The sequence below is a fragment of the Lithobates pipiens genome, unplaced genomic scaffold, assembly GCF_037356315.1.
Source record: "Lithobates pipiens isolate NorthernLeopardFrog02 unplaced genomic scaffold, aLitPip1_a1.2 Scaffold_19, whole genome shotgun sequence".
NCBI classification, from domain to species: Eukaryota; Metazoa; Chordata; class Amphibia; order Anura; family Ranidae; genus Lithobates; species Lithobates pipiens.
The window spans coordinates 563,412,654-563,429,067 of record NW_027507764.1 but is presented as its reverse complement, the minus strand read 5'-3'; the positions used below and the strand labels follow the sequence as shown (position 1 = coordinate 563,429,067).

The 16,414-nt window shown below is 47.8% G+C and overlaps 1 protein-coding gene across 1 annotated transcript in view; it reads right to left on the bottom strand.

Moving 5' to 3' along the window:
* EFR3A (EFR3 homolog A) overlaps window positions 1-13,690 on the bottom strand; it is a 258,754-nt gene extending 245,064 nt beyond the window's left edge. Inside the window, exon 1 of the mRNA XM_077493357.1 lies at window positions 13,604-13,690. The gene's annotated coding sequence lies outside the window, so the exon portion shown is untranslated. The remainder of the gene's footprint in view (window positions 1-13,603) is intronic.
* Between the last annotated feature and the right edge of the window lie 2,724 nt (window positions 13,691-16,414).

Below are 16,414 nucleotides of genomic sequence, written 5' to 3'. Positions count from 1 at the left end.
AGAGGATGGGAGATGTTCTGGAGAAGTTCTGGAGGCGAGAGTGGGAGGAGGTAGCTAGAGAGCTAGCGACCAGAAGCGGAGAGGACGATTTGGGCGATATCTGCAGATGAGGTTGTTGATGTAGCTGGGGCCAGAGTTGTGAATGGCCTTATATGTTGTGGCTAGTTTTTTGAAATGTATATAGAGGGGTATAGGGAAGTATCAATAAAAGCAACGGTAACCTGTCCAATATAGTTTTGGGTTAAGTATGTGAAACTCCCTGAAACAGCACTAATCCTGCTAGGCTGTAGAGCTGCACAATTCTGGCCAAAATGAGAATCACGGGTATTTTTGCTTAGAACAGGGATCTCCAAACTATGGCCCTCCAGATGTTGTAGAACTACACGTCCCATGAAGCATTGTAAAACTGACATTTACAGACATGACTAGGCATGATGGGAATTGTAGTTCCTGAACAACTGGAGGGCCATAGTTTGGAGACCCCTGGCCTAGAATAAGAAGATCACAATTCTCATAATTCTCGCGTCGAAAATTCTTTCACGTTATACAAAAAAAAAAAAAATAAAAAAATAAAAAAAAAAAAAAAATTGGGCTAACTTTACTGGTTTGTTTTATTTATTTTCTTTAATTCATTAAAGTGTAATTTTTTCCCCCCAAAAAAATAAGATTTTTGTACTCACCATAAAATCCTTTTCTCTGAAGTTCATTGACAGACACAGCATCTTAGGGTTATATCACCCCTTTAGGAGAGGACTAGGCAGAACATGTTAAAAAAACAACAAAACTGCACAAAAAACGGCGGTTCTACTGGCTATAACCCCTCACTCTGCTTCCAGCAGCTCAGTTCGTCAAAAAGCAGTACAAAACATAAAATAGGAGGGGTGGGTGCTGTGTCCGTCAATGAACTTCAGAGAAAGGGATTTTACGGTGCGTACAAAAATCCTATTTTCTCTATTGTTCATTGATGGACACAGCAGTTCTTCTTGACCTTAGGGACGTCCCCAAGCAATGTAAAAACAACGAGGGGTGGGAACAGCAATAAGATAAACTCCCCCCATAACAACCAGAACTCCTCAACAGAGGAGTTGCAACCTTAGAACAGCCACCTACAAAACAATGCGGCCGAAGCAAGCAATTGTAAAATTTAGTGAAAGTGTGAACGGATGACCAGGTCGCCGCCTTACACACCTGGGAAACGGACGCTTGATGTCGGAAAGCCCAGGAGGCACCGACTGCCCTGGTCGAATGTGCCGTGACCGGAAAGGGGGGCACCCGCCCACTTATGGCATAGGCCTGAATCACGATCTGTCTGATCCACCGAGAAATGGGTGGCTGACGAGACCGCCAGGCCCTTCTTCGGACCAGCTACCGATAAAAACAGCGAGTCCGACCTCCGGAAGGGAGCTGTAGCAGACAGATACACCCGCAGAGCCCGGACCACATCCAAAGAATGCAAAGCAACCTCTTTTGGATGTGACGGCTGAGGACATAAGGATGGAAGCACAATGTCCTCATTTAGATGGAAGGCCAAAACAACCTTTGGAAGAAATGAAGGCTGCGGACGTAGCACCGCCTTATCCTTGTGGAGTATCAAGTAGGGAGACTTGCATGACAAGGAGACCAACTCAGAAACTCCCCTGGCAGATGTAATAGCCACTAGAAAGACTACTTTCTTACAGAGTGTCAATAAAGGGCTCTCCCTAATGTTTTCAAACGGCATTTTCTGAAGCACCGAGAGCACCAGATTTAAATCCCACGTAGTCAGCGGTGGTCAAACCGGGGGGGGGGGGGGGGGGGCATACGTCGAACCCCCTTAACAAAATGTAGTCGATAAATGAATTAGTCGCCAAAAGGTCGCTGAAAAAAAAAAAAAAAGTCAGTGAAAGCTGATATCTGCCCCTTAATGGTGCTTAATGCAAGTTTCTGATCCACCCCTCATTGCAAAAACAGCAGGATCCTGGAAACAAAATAAGTACGCGGGCGCCACCCCATCGCTTAACATAAGGAGATGTAGGCCTTCCACATACGATGATAAATCTTCCGAGAAGATGACTTCAGCAAGATGCCCTCAGCATAGGTCCCTTAGCACCTGGCTTTCAACAGCCATGCCATTAAAACCAGCGACGGTAAGGCAGGATGAAGTATCGGATCTTGTGACAGAAGGTCCTCTCGCATCGCTGGACGCTAAGGAACATCCGCCACCATTTCTACTATGTCGGCATACCAAGGACGTTGAGGCTAATTTGGGGCAATCAGAACCACTGGAATCCCCTCGATTCAAGCTTTATATTTTTACATGGCCCTTTTAACAGTAATAGGCAGCGACAGGTACTCTTTATGGAGGGATCTGGGGTCTACAAGACCCTAAACCCCTCCACTGCCCTTGAAAGTATTCAAAATGTCACGATCAGCGTTTTTGAACACTTTTTTTTCCCAGATCAATTTTTATTGAGTTTTAAGAGAAAGTATATAGCAATAAACATAGTTGCAGATGCAGCCGCTGTAATAACAATGAACAACGGAATTTTAAAAATTGAAAAAAAAAAATTATAGTCATTGGGATGTGGTACCTTTGAACTCCCGTTCCCTGGTTCCATAATTCTCAATGAACAGTGGAAGGTATCTCGTTAAAGTAGTCGTATAGTATAGGATGAAACACACAATGGTACTAGTGTCTTACATCTGGTAATCATGTTATGGCATTGATCAAGCTGTGTACAACAAGCAAATCAAAATAAAATAAAAAAAAGTAAAATATAAAAAGAAAAATCTCTAATTTCAAGGCCCATAATGTAGCATACATATCAAACTTTTTGTAATTGGGGGACTTTGGGTCTAGGGATAGACACTCATGGCTCCTTTGTAGGTTTAGATTGAACACGCAAGAGGGAAGATGCAAGGGGAAAAAATAAAATAAAGGAGGTACTAGCAAAGAAATAGGGGGTGAGATGGGGGTGTGGGTGCCATAAATGGCCTTTGAAGGTAAGGGAAAGGGTGAGAAAGGGGGGGGGGGACACAAATTCCCGTCTTCTCTCTCACCCGAGGTGTGAGTGGATAGCTATGCTAGGTGCTAGAGCTGCACGATTCTGGCCAAAACGAGAGTCACAATGTTTTTGCTTAGAATAAAAAAAGATCACGATTCTTGTGGCATAAAAACTTTCACATTATACAAGAAAAAAAAAAATTTGGGCTAACTTTACTGGTTAATTGTTTTTTGTAATTCGTTAAAGGTAATATTTTTTCCCAAAAAATTGCATTTGAAAGAACGCTGCGCAAATACAGTGCGACATAAAATATCGCAACAACCACCATTTTATTCTCTAGGGTCTCTGCTAAATAATAATAATAAAAAAAAAAAATTTATAATATATATATATATATATATATATATATATATATATATATATATATATATATATATATATATATATATATATATATATATATATATATATATATATATATATATATATATATATATATATATATATACACACACACACACACACACACACATATACATTTTTTTCTTCTTCTAGCAAAAAAAAAAAAAAAAAAAAGATTTTAAACTTGAAAACAACAACTGTCGGCAAAAGATTTAGTGTTTAAACGTTCTTAATTTACATACAGAAGTCTATTCCTTTGATGTAAAATACAAATTGATACAATGTTTAGACTTAAAGTGGTTGTAAACCCTTTATAACCACTTTAAACTACAAGCAAGCCAATAATTAGGCTTACTTGTAGCTGCACTGCATATCTCCTAAACCTTCATGGTTTAGGAGAAATCCCTGTATTTGCATGTGCTGATGTCATGCGGCACATGTGCACTTAAGCCAACTGAAGCAATGGCCCCCTACGTGCCCTGGTTTCAGTTGTAATGTGCCTTTCCCAGCGGCTCCCGCGGCACAGATGTCATCATGGTTCCGGCTAATCACAGCGCCAGAGCGGCGATAACCGGAATGAACCTCCGGGATAGGTGAGGACGGCTGCAGGGGCTTTGTTTTCAGGTAAGTAATTCATAATGAGCTAGTATGCATAGCATACTAGCTCATTATGACTTTATCATGCAGGGCGTTTTTTTATTTTTTCCAGGAGGGTTTACACCCATTTTAACCACTTAAGCCCCGGACCATTTGGCTGACCAAATACAAGACTACGTTTTGCGAATTCGGCACTGTGCCGCTTTAACTGACAATTGCACGGTCGTGCGATGTGGCTCCCAAACAAAATTGATGTCCTTTTTTTCCCCACAAATAGAGCTTTCTTTTGGTGGTATTTGATCACCTCTGTGGTTTTTATTTTTTGCTCGATAAACAAAAAAATAGCAACAATTTTGAAAAAAAAAAAAAAAAAATGCATTATTTTTAACTTTTTTCTATAATAAATATACCCTAAAAAATATTATTATTTTCCTCAGTTTTGGTCGATACGTAGTCTACATATTTTTGGTAAAAAAAATTAGCAACAAGCATATATTGGTTGGTTTGCGCAAAAGTTATCGCGTCTACAAAATAGGGGATAGTTTTATGATATTTTTTATAATTTTTTTTTTCTTTTTACTAGTAATGTTGGCGGCCAGCGATTTTTATCGTGACTGAGACATTATGGCGGACACTTCGGACAATTTTGACACATTTTTGGGACCACTTGCATTAATACAGCAATCAGTGCAATTAAATTTGCAATGATTACTGTAAAAATTAAATTTTAAATTAAAGAAAAAAAATGGAACCAGTATGGTCTGCCACCCCAGAAAGGGAAGGATTATCTTTTACCACAGACACAGACGCAGAGGGACTGAAGATAGAAAACGCCGCCGCTTGTTTTTCCCTGCAGCACCCTAGGACGCACCAAAGGTTTGCCTAATTACCCTCTTCAGCCTCGGACCATTTAGCTGGCCAAAGACCAGAGCACTTTTTGCGATTCGGCACTGCGTCGCTTTAACTGACAATTGCGCGGTCATGTGTTGTGGCAAAGAAAATTGACGTCCTTTTTTCCCACAAATAAAGCTTTCTTTTGGTGGTATTTTATCACCTCTGCGGCTTTAGGTTTTTTGCACTATAAACAAAAAATAGCAACAATTTTGAAAAAAAAAAAAAAAATACGCATTCTTTTTTACTTTTGCTATAATAAAGATCCCCCAAAAATATATAAAAAAATATATTTTTTTCCTCAGGTTTAGGCCAATACGTATTCATCTACATTATTTATTTTTTTAACCAAAAATATTGCAATAAGCACTTATTAATTGGTTTGCGCAAAAGTTATAGTGTCTACAAAATAGGGGATAGTTTTATGGCATTTTTTTTTAATAAATTTTTTTTTTTTTTTTACTAGTAAAAGGCGGCAATCGGTGATTTTTATCATGACTGCGATATTATGGCGGACACAGACAATTTTGACACATTTTTGGGACCATTGGCATTAATACAGAGATCAGTGCCATTAAAATTGCATTGATTACTGTAAAAAAAGGGATTTTTATAACAGCTTACCTATAAAATCCTTTTCTTTAATGTACATCAGGGAACACAGCGCCATAGTAATAACTACGTGGGATATATCGGATCATCAGGTGCTGGACACTGGCACGCCCCTTAAGGTGTGAACTTCCCCCATATAACCCCTCCCATTACTGGGAGTCCTCAGTTTTGTAGCCAAGCAATCAAGGTGTATAAGAAGAAGAAGGGAGGGACTTCTGTGTCCCCTGATGTACATCAAAGAAAAGGATTTTACAGGTAAGCTGTTTTAAAAATCCTATTTTTTTTTTTTCTTACATCAGGGGACACAGCGCCATAGTAATAACTATGTGGGATGTCCCATAGCAATGGCAACTGAAAGGGGGAGACAGAATCAAGGAAGGTGGAGGCCCGAGGACTCATAATGCAGCCTGCAGTGTATGCTGTGCCCAAAGGCAATCTCCTCATGACCTTTAATATCGATTTGAAAAAAATTGGATAAAACGTCTGAAATGAAGACCAATGTTGCGGTCTTACAGATCTGAGCCATACAGGCCTGATGATGCATCACCCAAGAGGCACTAATCGCCCTGGATGAGTGTGCTCTTAATCCGAGAAGGAAGAATTTTCTTCTTTAAGCTGAAGCTCGAACAATCACTTGACAAATCCATTTGGAAAATAGTGGATCTTGATGCTGCCTGTCCATATCTTGGACCCTCTGGCAGTACAAACAAATAAAAAATAAAAAACACACACCTGTATTTTGTGAACCTGAGCAGTCGCCTTTAAACAGACTCTGATCGCTCTTACTACATCAAGAGACTGTAGTGCTTTTTCTTCCCCAGATTAAGGATTCTGCGGAGAAAGAAAGAAGAATAATATCTTGGTTTAAATGAAAACCTGTTTCCACTTTTGGTAAGAATTCAGGATGAGGACATAAAACCACCTCATCCTTATGCATGATGAAATATGGCTCTTACAAGACAGAGCCGTAAGTCCGATACTCTTCTAGCAGAAGAAATGGCAAGCAAAAAAGATTATCTTTCTTGTCAAAGAACCAAGAGAATTTCTCATAACGTTCAAACAGCAGATTTAACAAAGCCAACAAGGCTAATTTTAAATCCTAAGGATTTAGAGGTGCCCTGATAGGGGGAATAAACTGTGTTACCCCCTGAATAAGCTACGCACCAAGAGTGGGAAGCAAGAGGCCGTAGGAAAAGACATCAACACGGCATGGATCTGGCTCCTGATAAAAGTCAAGGCCAGCTTCATTTCACCTAATGCCGCGTACACACGGGCGGACTGTATGGCGTACTTAGTCCGTCTAAACACATTTCAGCGGACAGTCCGCTCGTGTGTGGGCTTCAGCGGACTTTTTCAGCGTGCAGTCCGGCGTACCAAGTATTTCGGAATTTCCGTAATTCTGTCCGTCATACTTTGGTTTCAGCGGACAATCCGCTCGTCAGTGTGCTAGTTGGACGGACTAAGAATGGCGCATGCCCAGAAAGGATTTACACGGCGGAAGGGTGCTTTGCTGTGTCTTGGACTTCCTATTTCTAGTCCCGTCGTACGTGCTGTACATGTCATCGCGCAAGCTTTCGAGGGACTGTTCGTGTATCCGTGTGTGGTCAAGTCCGTTCAGTGGAAAGTATGACGGACTGTCCGTCGGATTGTATGACGGACTAAGTACGCCATACAATCCGCCCGTGTGTACGCGGCATTAGGAGCATTCTTTGAGGAGACGGACACTCTTGCATAAAGACTGCCACATCAGCAGCCCCAAGGACCCCAAAGGCAGCACTCAAACAGGACCCGAACCCTCAGATCAAAAGCCGACTGGGCCATCCAGGCTCTTGAAACTCTAGATGCAACCTAGAGGAAAAAAAATAATAGAGATAGAGATAGAGATATAGAGATATATATATATCTCTATATCTCTATATGTATCTCGCAGAAATCCCTCTGCTCTGCTCTTAACATTGTTCCTGCCAGACTTTGAGAATCGCAGGACCTTTCCCCTCACCCAAACGAGTGGGGGTGCTCCTTCATGAGAAGACCTTATTCTGCTTTATGTGCTTTCTGCTCCAAGATCCTGGTGCTGCCCCTGGGAACTTTCTCCTGAACCTGACAATTGAGACTGTCGAGAATGCCTAAAGGCAGATACCCCAGGCATAGCAGAGGCTGCATGATTAAAGGAAAACTGTTTGAACCTCCTTTTACTGGTAAAGAGAGCTTTACCCCTTTTGTATGTACTTATCCACTCTAAATAGTTGTACCCCAGGAGGGAACACAGACTGGCTAAGGGTTTTCACCTGGTGCTTCAGCTGATCAATATTTCAGCCACGGACCTCTGCAAAAAGGCACTAGTCCAAGTATAAGCCATAGGGCTTAAACAACGGAGTCCATCATAGCATCTGTGAGACACAGTGCGTCAAATACACCAGCCCCTTGCCGGGCCTGCTGATCAGGTAGAACTTTCAGGTATCTCGCACCTGTTCCTTAACCCCTCGGAGTCCACATTCCACATTGGCATGACTCAAAATGTGCTCCACCAAAATAGTAGAGCAGACGTTAAAGGTTTAATGGACTGAGCTACTCCAATTGCAGCCAGAACTGCAAAAGACATCCTGTCTTTAAAAGGAAAACCCAACCTTAAGGCTCGGTTCACACAGGGGGCGATGCGAGGCGACACGACTTGCCGCGCCGCGACCTGACAAGTCGCCCCCGTTCTGTACTACGGAACCGTTCTAAGAGGAGCGACTCAAGTCGCTCCGACTTAGAAAAAAGGTTCCTGTACTACTTTTGGGCGACCTCGGGCGACTTGCATTGACTTCTATACAGAAGTCATTTGCAAGTCGCCGCTGAGGTCGCGGCGCAGCAAGTCGTGTCGCCCCGTGTGAACCGAGCCTTACTTGCTGGATCCTTTAACATCAGTGCATTATCCACTGGACATGTGAGACTCTGCTCACTGAGGTGACTGCAGCATTAATAGATGGAACCCCCCCCCCCCCATTTCTTTCATAGAAATGTTCCCATTCAGAATGCATAGCTATGTATGAATAGGAAAAACATCCCCAGGTGGGGGAGGTTCAAATGAACCTTATTAGAGGTAGATACCTCAAGCCTGTACTGCAGGCAACAAAAGGGTTAAGTAAGGGAGTAGACAAACACCTGACTTGTGCGGCTACTCCCTCCCTGTTAGGATCCTCTGAAGAGGAAATCTAAGTATCCTCCAATATTTGGGAAGATCTACCTGATCCCAGCCTCCTGCACCTCAACAATAGGGCCCAGAGGACAAGATGGGAATCGCGTTTGAAAAGTTGATGTACAAATACCGTGTGAGATAAAAAGTTGCAACGACCGCCATTGTATTCTCTAGGGTCTTTGCTAATATATATATATATATAATGTTTTGGGGTTCTCTGTAATTTTCTAGCAAATAAATGATGATTTTTACATGTAGGAGAGAAATGTCAGAATTGTCCTGGGTGCTCCAGAACGCCTGATGGCGCTCCCTGCATGTTGGACCTCTGTATGTGGCCACGCTGTGTAAAAGTCTCACACATGTGGTATCGCCATACTCGGCAGTAATAGTAGAATGTGTTTCGGGGTGTCATTTGTGGTATGCATATGCTGTGTGTGAGAAATAACCTGATAATATGACTATTTTGTGGGTTAGCATTAGGGGGTGATCAAGGGGTTAACTGTGTTCCCTAGGGAGTGATTCTAACTGTGGGGGGGGGGGACTCACAAGAGGAGGAGACCGATCAGTGTTCCTCTGTACTGGGAACACACAATCTGTCTCCTCTCCCCTGACAGGACATAGATCTGTGTGTTTACACACACACACACACACACACACACACACACACACACACACACACACACACACACCCCGCCTCTGTTACACTGCAAAAGGGCGACTTCAGTGCCCACGTGCCGCACAATCTATGGGCAATCAATGTTTCTGTGCTGTGAAAGATCGTTCTTGGTCCCCAGTACTGATTAGCAGCTGGCGCAACCAACTCCCAATCATGTGACCACTGTGCTACCAATCACAGTGACCATGTGATCTCCCCCCCAGCACTCAGAACTTTTTAATGGGAGGCGGGGGGGGGGGGAGGCTTCACTTAATAGTTGGGAACCCGGGGCACGGAGGATCACCCCACCCACAAATCATTATAGACTCCTTTCTGCTGGAAGGTGTGCAGTGTGATGTCCTCACCGATGAGGGGCACCCTGCTGGTATGTGGGGTAGGTGAGTGGAGCGGTCTGCGGGGGTCTGCACTGGGCAGAGAGGTGACTGCGGGGGGGGGGGGGTTGGCTGCCTCCCTAGAAATAGACTTTATAGAGGAGATTAGCGGGGTGTATGAGACAATCATAGAGTGCAGCAATCCTCATCAATTCATAATCAATGACAAGCTCATTCCCATCACCCAACTGCCTCATTCAGTGCAGCAATGCACAATGATGATGTGCAAGAAACCCATAGCAGCCACTCGGCAGACTGTACTCTGTGCCTGATCCACTCCTGACCCCCGCACCCTGTGCATGAGCCCCTCCTGATCCCCGCACACAACATATTCCTGACCCCCGCACCCTGTGCATGAGCCCCTCCTGATCCCCGCACACAACATATTCCTGACCCCCGTACCCTGTGCATGAGCCCCTCCTGATCCCCGCACACAACCTACTCCTGACCCCCGTACCCTGTGCATGAGCCCCTTCTGATCCCCGCACACAACATATTCCTGACCCCCGTACCCTGTGCATGAGCCCCTCCTGATCCCCGCACACAACATATTCCTGACGCCCGTACCCTGTGCATGAGCCCCTCCTGATCCCCGCACACAACATATTCCTGACGCCCGTACCCTGTGCATGAGCCCCTCCTGATCCCCGCACACAACATATTCCTGACGCCCGTACCCTGTGCATGAGCCCCTCCTGATCCCCGCACACAACCTACTCCTGACCCCCGTACCCTGTGCATGAGCCCCTCCTGATCCCCGCACACAACATATTCCTGACCCCCGTACCCTGTGCATGAGCCCCTCCTGATCCCCGCACACAACCTACTCCTGACCCCCGTACCCTGTGCATGAGCCCCTCCTGATCCCCACACACAACATACTCCTGACCCCCATACCCTGTGCATGAGCCCCTCCTGATCCCCACACACAACCTACTCCTGACCCCCGTACCCTGTGCATGAGCCCCTCCTGATCCCCACACACAACATACTCCTGACCCCCATACCCTGTGCATGAGCCCCTCCTGATCCCCACACACAACCTACTCCTGACCCCCGTACCCTGTGCATGAGCCCCTCCTGATCCCCGCACACAACATATTCCTGACCCCCGTACCCTGTGCATGAGCCCCTCCTGATCCCCACACACAACATACTCCTGACCCCCGTACCCTGTGCATGAGCCCCTCCTGATCCCCGCACACAACATACTCCTGACCCCCATACCCTGTGCATGAGCCCCTCCTGATCCCCACACACAACCTACTCCTGACCCCCGTACCCTGTGCATGAGCCCCTCCTGATCCCCGCACACAACATATTCCTGACCCCTGTACCCTGTGCATGAGCCCCTCCTGATCCCCGCACACAACATATTCCTGACCCCTGTACCCTGTGCATGAGCCCCTCCTGATCCCAGCACACAACATATTCCTGACCCCCGCACCCTGTACATGAGCCCCTCCTGATCCCCGCACACAACATATTCATGACCCCCGTATCCTGTGCATGAGCCCCTCCTGATCCCCGCACACAACCTACTCCTGACCCCCGTACCCTGTGCATGAGCCCCTCCTGATCCCCGCACACAACATTCCTGACCCCCGTACCCTGTGCATGAGCCCCTCCTGATCCCCGCACACAACATATTCCTGACCCCCGCACCCTGTGCATGAGCCCCTCCTGATCCCCGCACACAACATATTCCTGACCCCCGCACCCTGTGCATGAGCCCCTCCTGATCCCCACACACAACCTACTCCTGACCACCGTACCCTGTGCATGAGCCCCTCCTGATCCCCGCACACAACATATTCCTGACCCCCGCACCCTGTGCATGAGCCCCTCCTGATCCCCGCACACAACATATTCCTGACCCCCGCACCCTGTGCATGAGCCCCTCCTGATCCCCGCACACAACATATTCCTGACCCCCGCACCCTGTGCATGAGCCCCTCCTGATCCCCACACACAACCTACTCCTGACCACCGTACCCTGTGCATGAGCCCCTCCTGATCCCCGCACACAACATATTCCTGACCCCCGTACCCTGTGCATGAGCCCCTCCTGATCCCCACACACAACCTACTCCTGACCCCCGTACCCTGTGCATGAGCCCCTCCTGATCCCCGCACACAACATATTCCTGACCCCTGTACCCTGTGCATGAGCCCCTCCTGATCCCCGCACACAACATATTCCTGACCCCTGCACCCTGTGCATGAGCCCCTCCTGATCCCCGCACACAACATTCCTGACCCCCGTACCCTGTACATGAGCCCCTCCTGATCCCCGCACACAACATATTCCTGACCCCCGCACCCTGTGCATGAGCCCCTCCTGATTCCCGCACACACAACATTCCTGACCCCCGTACATGAGCCCCCTCCTGATTCCCGCACACAACATACTCCTGACCCCCACACCCTGTGCATGAGCCCCTCCTGATTCCCGCACACAACATTCCTGACCCCCGTACCCTGTACACGAGCCCCCTCCTGATTCCCACACACAACATTCCTGACCCCCGCACCCTGTGCATGAGCCCCTCCTGATCCCCGCACACAACATTCCTGACCCCCGTACATGAGCCCCCTCCTGATTCCCGCACACAACATACTCCTGACCCCCACACCCTGTGCATGCCCCATTCCTGACCCTGGCACACGGCATACTCCTGACCCCCATACCCTGTGCATGAGCCCCCTCCTGATTCCCACACACAACATACTCCTGACCCCCGCACCCTGTGCATACCCCATTCCTGACCCCGGCACACGACATACTCCTGACCCCCGCACCCTATGCATACCCCATTCCTGACTCTCACCCTGTGCATGCCCCATTCCTGACCCCGGCACACAACATACTCCTGACCCCCACACCCTGTGCATGCCCCATTCCTGTCCCCGGCACACAACATACTCCTGACCCCCGCACCCTGTGCATGCCCCATTCCTGACCCTCGCACACAACATACTCCTGACCCCCGCACCCTGTGCATGCCCCATTCCTGACCCTCGCACACAACATACTCCTGACCCCCGCACCCTGTGCATGCCCCATTCCTGACCCTCGCACACAACATACTCCTGACCGCACCTTGTGCATGACCCACTCCTGACCCCCACACCCTGTGCATGGCCCACTCCTGACCCCCACACCCTGAGCATGGCCCACTCCTAACCACTGCACACGATATACTCCTGACCCCTGCACCCTGTGCATGACCCCCTTCTGACCCCTGTGCATGACATACGCCTGACCCCCACACACTGCATACTCCTGACCCCCGCACCCTGTGCATGAACCCCACACCTGTGCATGCCCCCTTCCTGACCCCGTACCCTGTGCATTACCCTCCTCCTGACTCCCGCACCCCATGCATGACCCCCTGCACATTTTACATGACCCACTCATGACTCCCAAGCTTTATACATTACATACTCCTGACCCCCACGCTCTGCGTATGACATTCTCCTGGCCCCCGTGCTCTGCGCATGACATTCTCCTGGCCTCCGCGCATGACATGCTCCAGGCCCCCGCGCATGACATGCTCCAGGCCCCCGCGCATGACATGCTCCAGGCCCCCCACACTGTACAGAATGATATCACAGGCAATATACAATGTATATGTAATAACAGACAATATACAGGAGGAAGGGGTATTAAAACTAGGGCAGGTGTGCTGTGCCACCAATCAGCTTCAATCTTTAGCTTTTTCAGTTAAACCTTGAAAATGAAAGCTAGAAGCTGATTGGTTGCCATTCATAGCCGCTCCATACATTGATACATCCCCCTCTATGTGAGGGTCGGCCTCAGTCTGTCTAATACATAAAGGAGAACACGTGTCACCTATACACCTCACACCCGGTCCCGTCCACCTACCTGCCCGCTCCTCTCACTGCCAGGATATTCCAGGATCTCCCTGCTGCTCACTTCCCTGCTCCGCCCCGCCCACTCACAGACTGACACGGAGACCGGCCAATGACAGCGCCCCTTTCACAGAGTAGACGAATGGGCACGGGCCGCACGAGAGCCCTGATTGGCGGCGGCTGTTGTTGTTGTTACTTTGCACAGTGTGTTGGCATGTGACACGGACGAATGAGCGCTAGAGAGCGAGTTCACATAGGACAATATAGGGTCCGGGGCTTCCGTATTGGCGGCCATGTTCCCGAAGGCCATCTCTAAGAATTCTAATTCATGGGTTTCGCCAATATGGCCGAATATTGGAGACACTCTTTGAAGGGGAGTTGTTGCAGTTTGAGGCAATTGGGAAGTGCCCTGATTTCTCAAGCTTTAGTCAGAGGAAATGATTCGTTCCTAATTGTCCCTAATTTAGAGGGACTGTCCCTTTTATAGAAGCAAATGTCTCTGTCAGCTGTCCCTGAGTGTATAATTTGATATACAGACAGATAATAGATACACTATTAAAGTATGACGGCAAAACGTTTTTTTTTTTTTTTTGGATAGAATGGACAGGGATTAGAACCTCTGTCAGTGTTTGTTGCTGCCTGTGCCCTCATTAGAGAGATTCACCCTCTATTTGTCCTGTTTACCGTTATCACCGAAAGTGAAAGAAAATCCCAACTTTTGGGTTGTCACCAGAGCAGGAAGAGAGGGGAAATCTTCCAATTGGGGACACTGAGCAGTACACCATAAAATAATTAAGCCCCACCCCTGACGTTTCCAATGAGGCCCCAACCACCCAGTACAGCAGGGCTGGTTGTCCCCCATATTGGCGGTGTTCTGCCGTATAGTGTCCGGCCATGAAATAGTGTCTGCCCCGTACTGCGCATGCGCAGTACGGAGCAGACGAAGCTTCGGAAAATTTCAGAAGCTGAACGGCGCCTGCGCCGTGAGTGGAAGTGGTAGCCCCACCATCCAAGCGGACATAGGGTTGTGAGTATTAAAGGGCCCCTCGCGGGCGAGCTTCGCTCGCCACGCTTCGGGCTCGGCCTCGCTGCGCTTGGCTCTTTTTTATTCCTACTCTATGTCCACTTGGATAGTGGGGCTAGAACCTGGACTCACGGCGCAGGCGCCGTTCATCCTCGGCAATTTTCTGTGTTGCTGTGTACTGCGCATGCGCAGTACACAGCGGACACTATCCGATGGAGGACGTTATTAGACAAGACAGCGGCTCTGTTCATGTTGCAGAATACTTGAACTCATTGAGAAGATTTCTCTTCACTTCATTTTGTGTCCACACAACAGGAAGTGAGAGGAGATCTTTCTCTCTTCCTGGACTGGCATGCCAGCTCAGCGATGACATAATTGTGTCAATCCCAGTTCTTGTGCAGCTTTATCTCCTCCTTGTTTCCTGGTGAAAGTCCCCTTTGTGGAATGGATTTGCCCCCAGGTGTAGATAACCATAGAGCATTGCAGTGCGCAGTCTCCAACGTAAGGCTCACCAAAAAGCACCAATCAAAATTGTTTTTCCAGTCTGCGTCAGTGTGACCATCCATGTTGCACGCTGTTCCAATCACACTATTTTGGATTGGCGTTTGCCCAGTGTGCCTTGAGTTGGGGTTTGTGCTTTGCAGTGTGTATACCACTCTGCCCACCTCCCAAGAATGATGTTCATGAAGTGGGAGAGATATGAAGGTGGACACCAGTTGCAATCTGTTACATGACCTGACCTGTGCATCCTCCGTGCTACTTAATCCTGACCCCTGAACTCTGCGCGCTGCTTAATCCTGACCCCTGAACTCTGTGTGCTGCTTAATCCTGACCCCTGAACACTGCGTACTGCTTAATCCTGACCCCTGAACTTTGTGTGCTGCTTAATCCTGACCACTGAACACTGCGTGCTACTTAATCCTGACCCCTGAACTCTGCGTGCTACTTAATCCTGACCCCTGAACAATGCGTACTACTTAATCCTGACCCCTGAACACTGCGTGCTACTTAATCCTGACCCCTGAACACTGCGTGCTACTTAATCCTGACCCCTGAACACTGCGTACTGCTTAATCCTGACCCCTGAACTTTGCGTGCTGCTTAATCCTGACCACTGAACACTGCGTGCTACTTAATCCTGACCACTGAACACTGCGTGCTACTTAATCCTGACCCCTGAACACTGCATACTACTTAATCCTGACCCCTGAACACTGCATACTACTTAATCCTGACCCCTGAACACTGCATACTACTTAATCCTGACCCCTGAACACTGCGTGCTACTTAATCCTGACCCCTGAACTCTGCGCGCTGCTTAATCCTGACCCCTGAACTCTGCATGCTGCTTAATCCTGACCCCTGAACTTTGCGTGCTGCTTAATCCTGACCCCTGAACACTGCGTGCTGCTTAATCCTGACCCCTGAACTCTGCGTGCTACTTAATCCTGACCCCTGAACACTGCGTGCTACTTAATCCTGACCCCTGAACTTTGCGTGCTGCTTAATCCTGACCCCTGAACACTGCGTGCTACTTAATCCTGACCCCTGAACTTTGCGTGCTGCTTAATCCTGACCCCTGAACACTGCGTGCTGCTTAATCCTGACCCCTGAACTCTGCGTGCTACTTAATCCTGACCCCTGAACACTGCGTGCTACTTAATCCTGACCCCTGAACTCTGCTTAATCCTGACCCCTGAACTCTGTGTGCTGCTTAATCCTGACCCCTGAACTTTGCGTGCTGCTTAATCCTGACCCCTGAACACTGCATGCTACTTAATCCTGACCCCTGAACTCTGC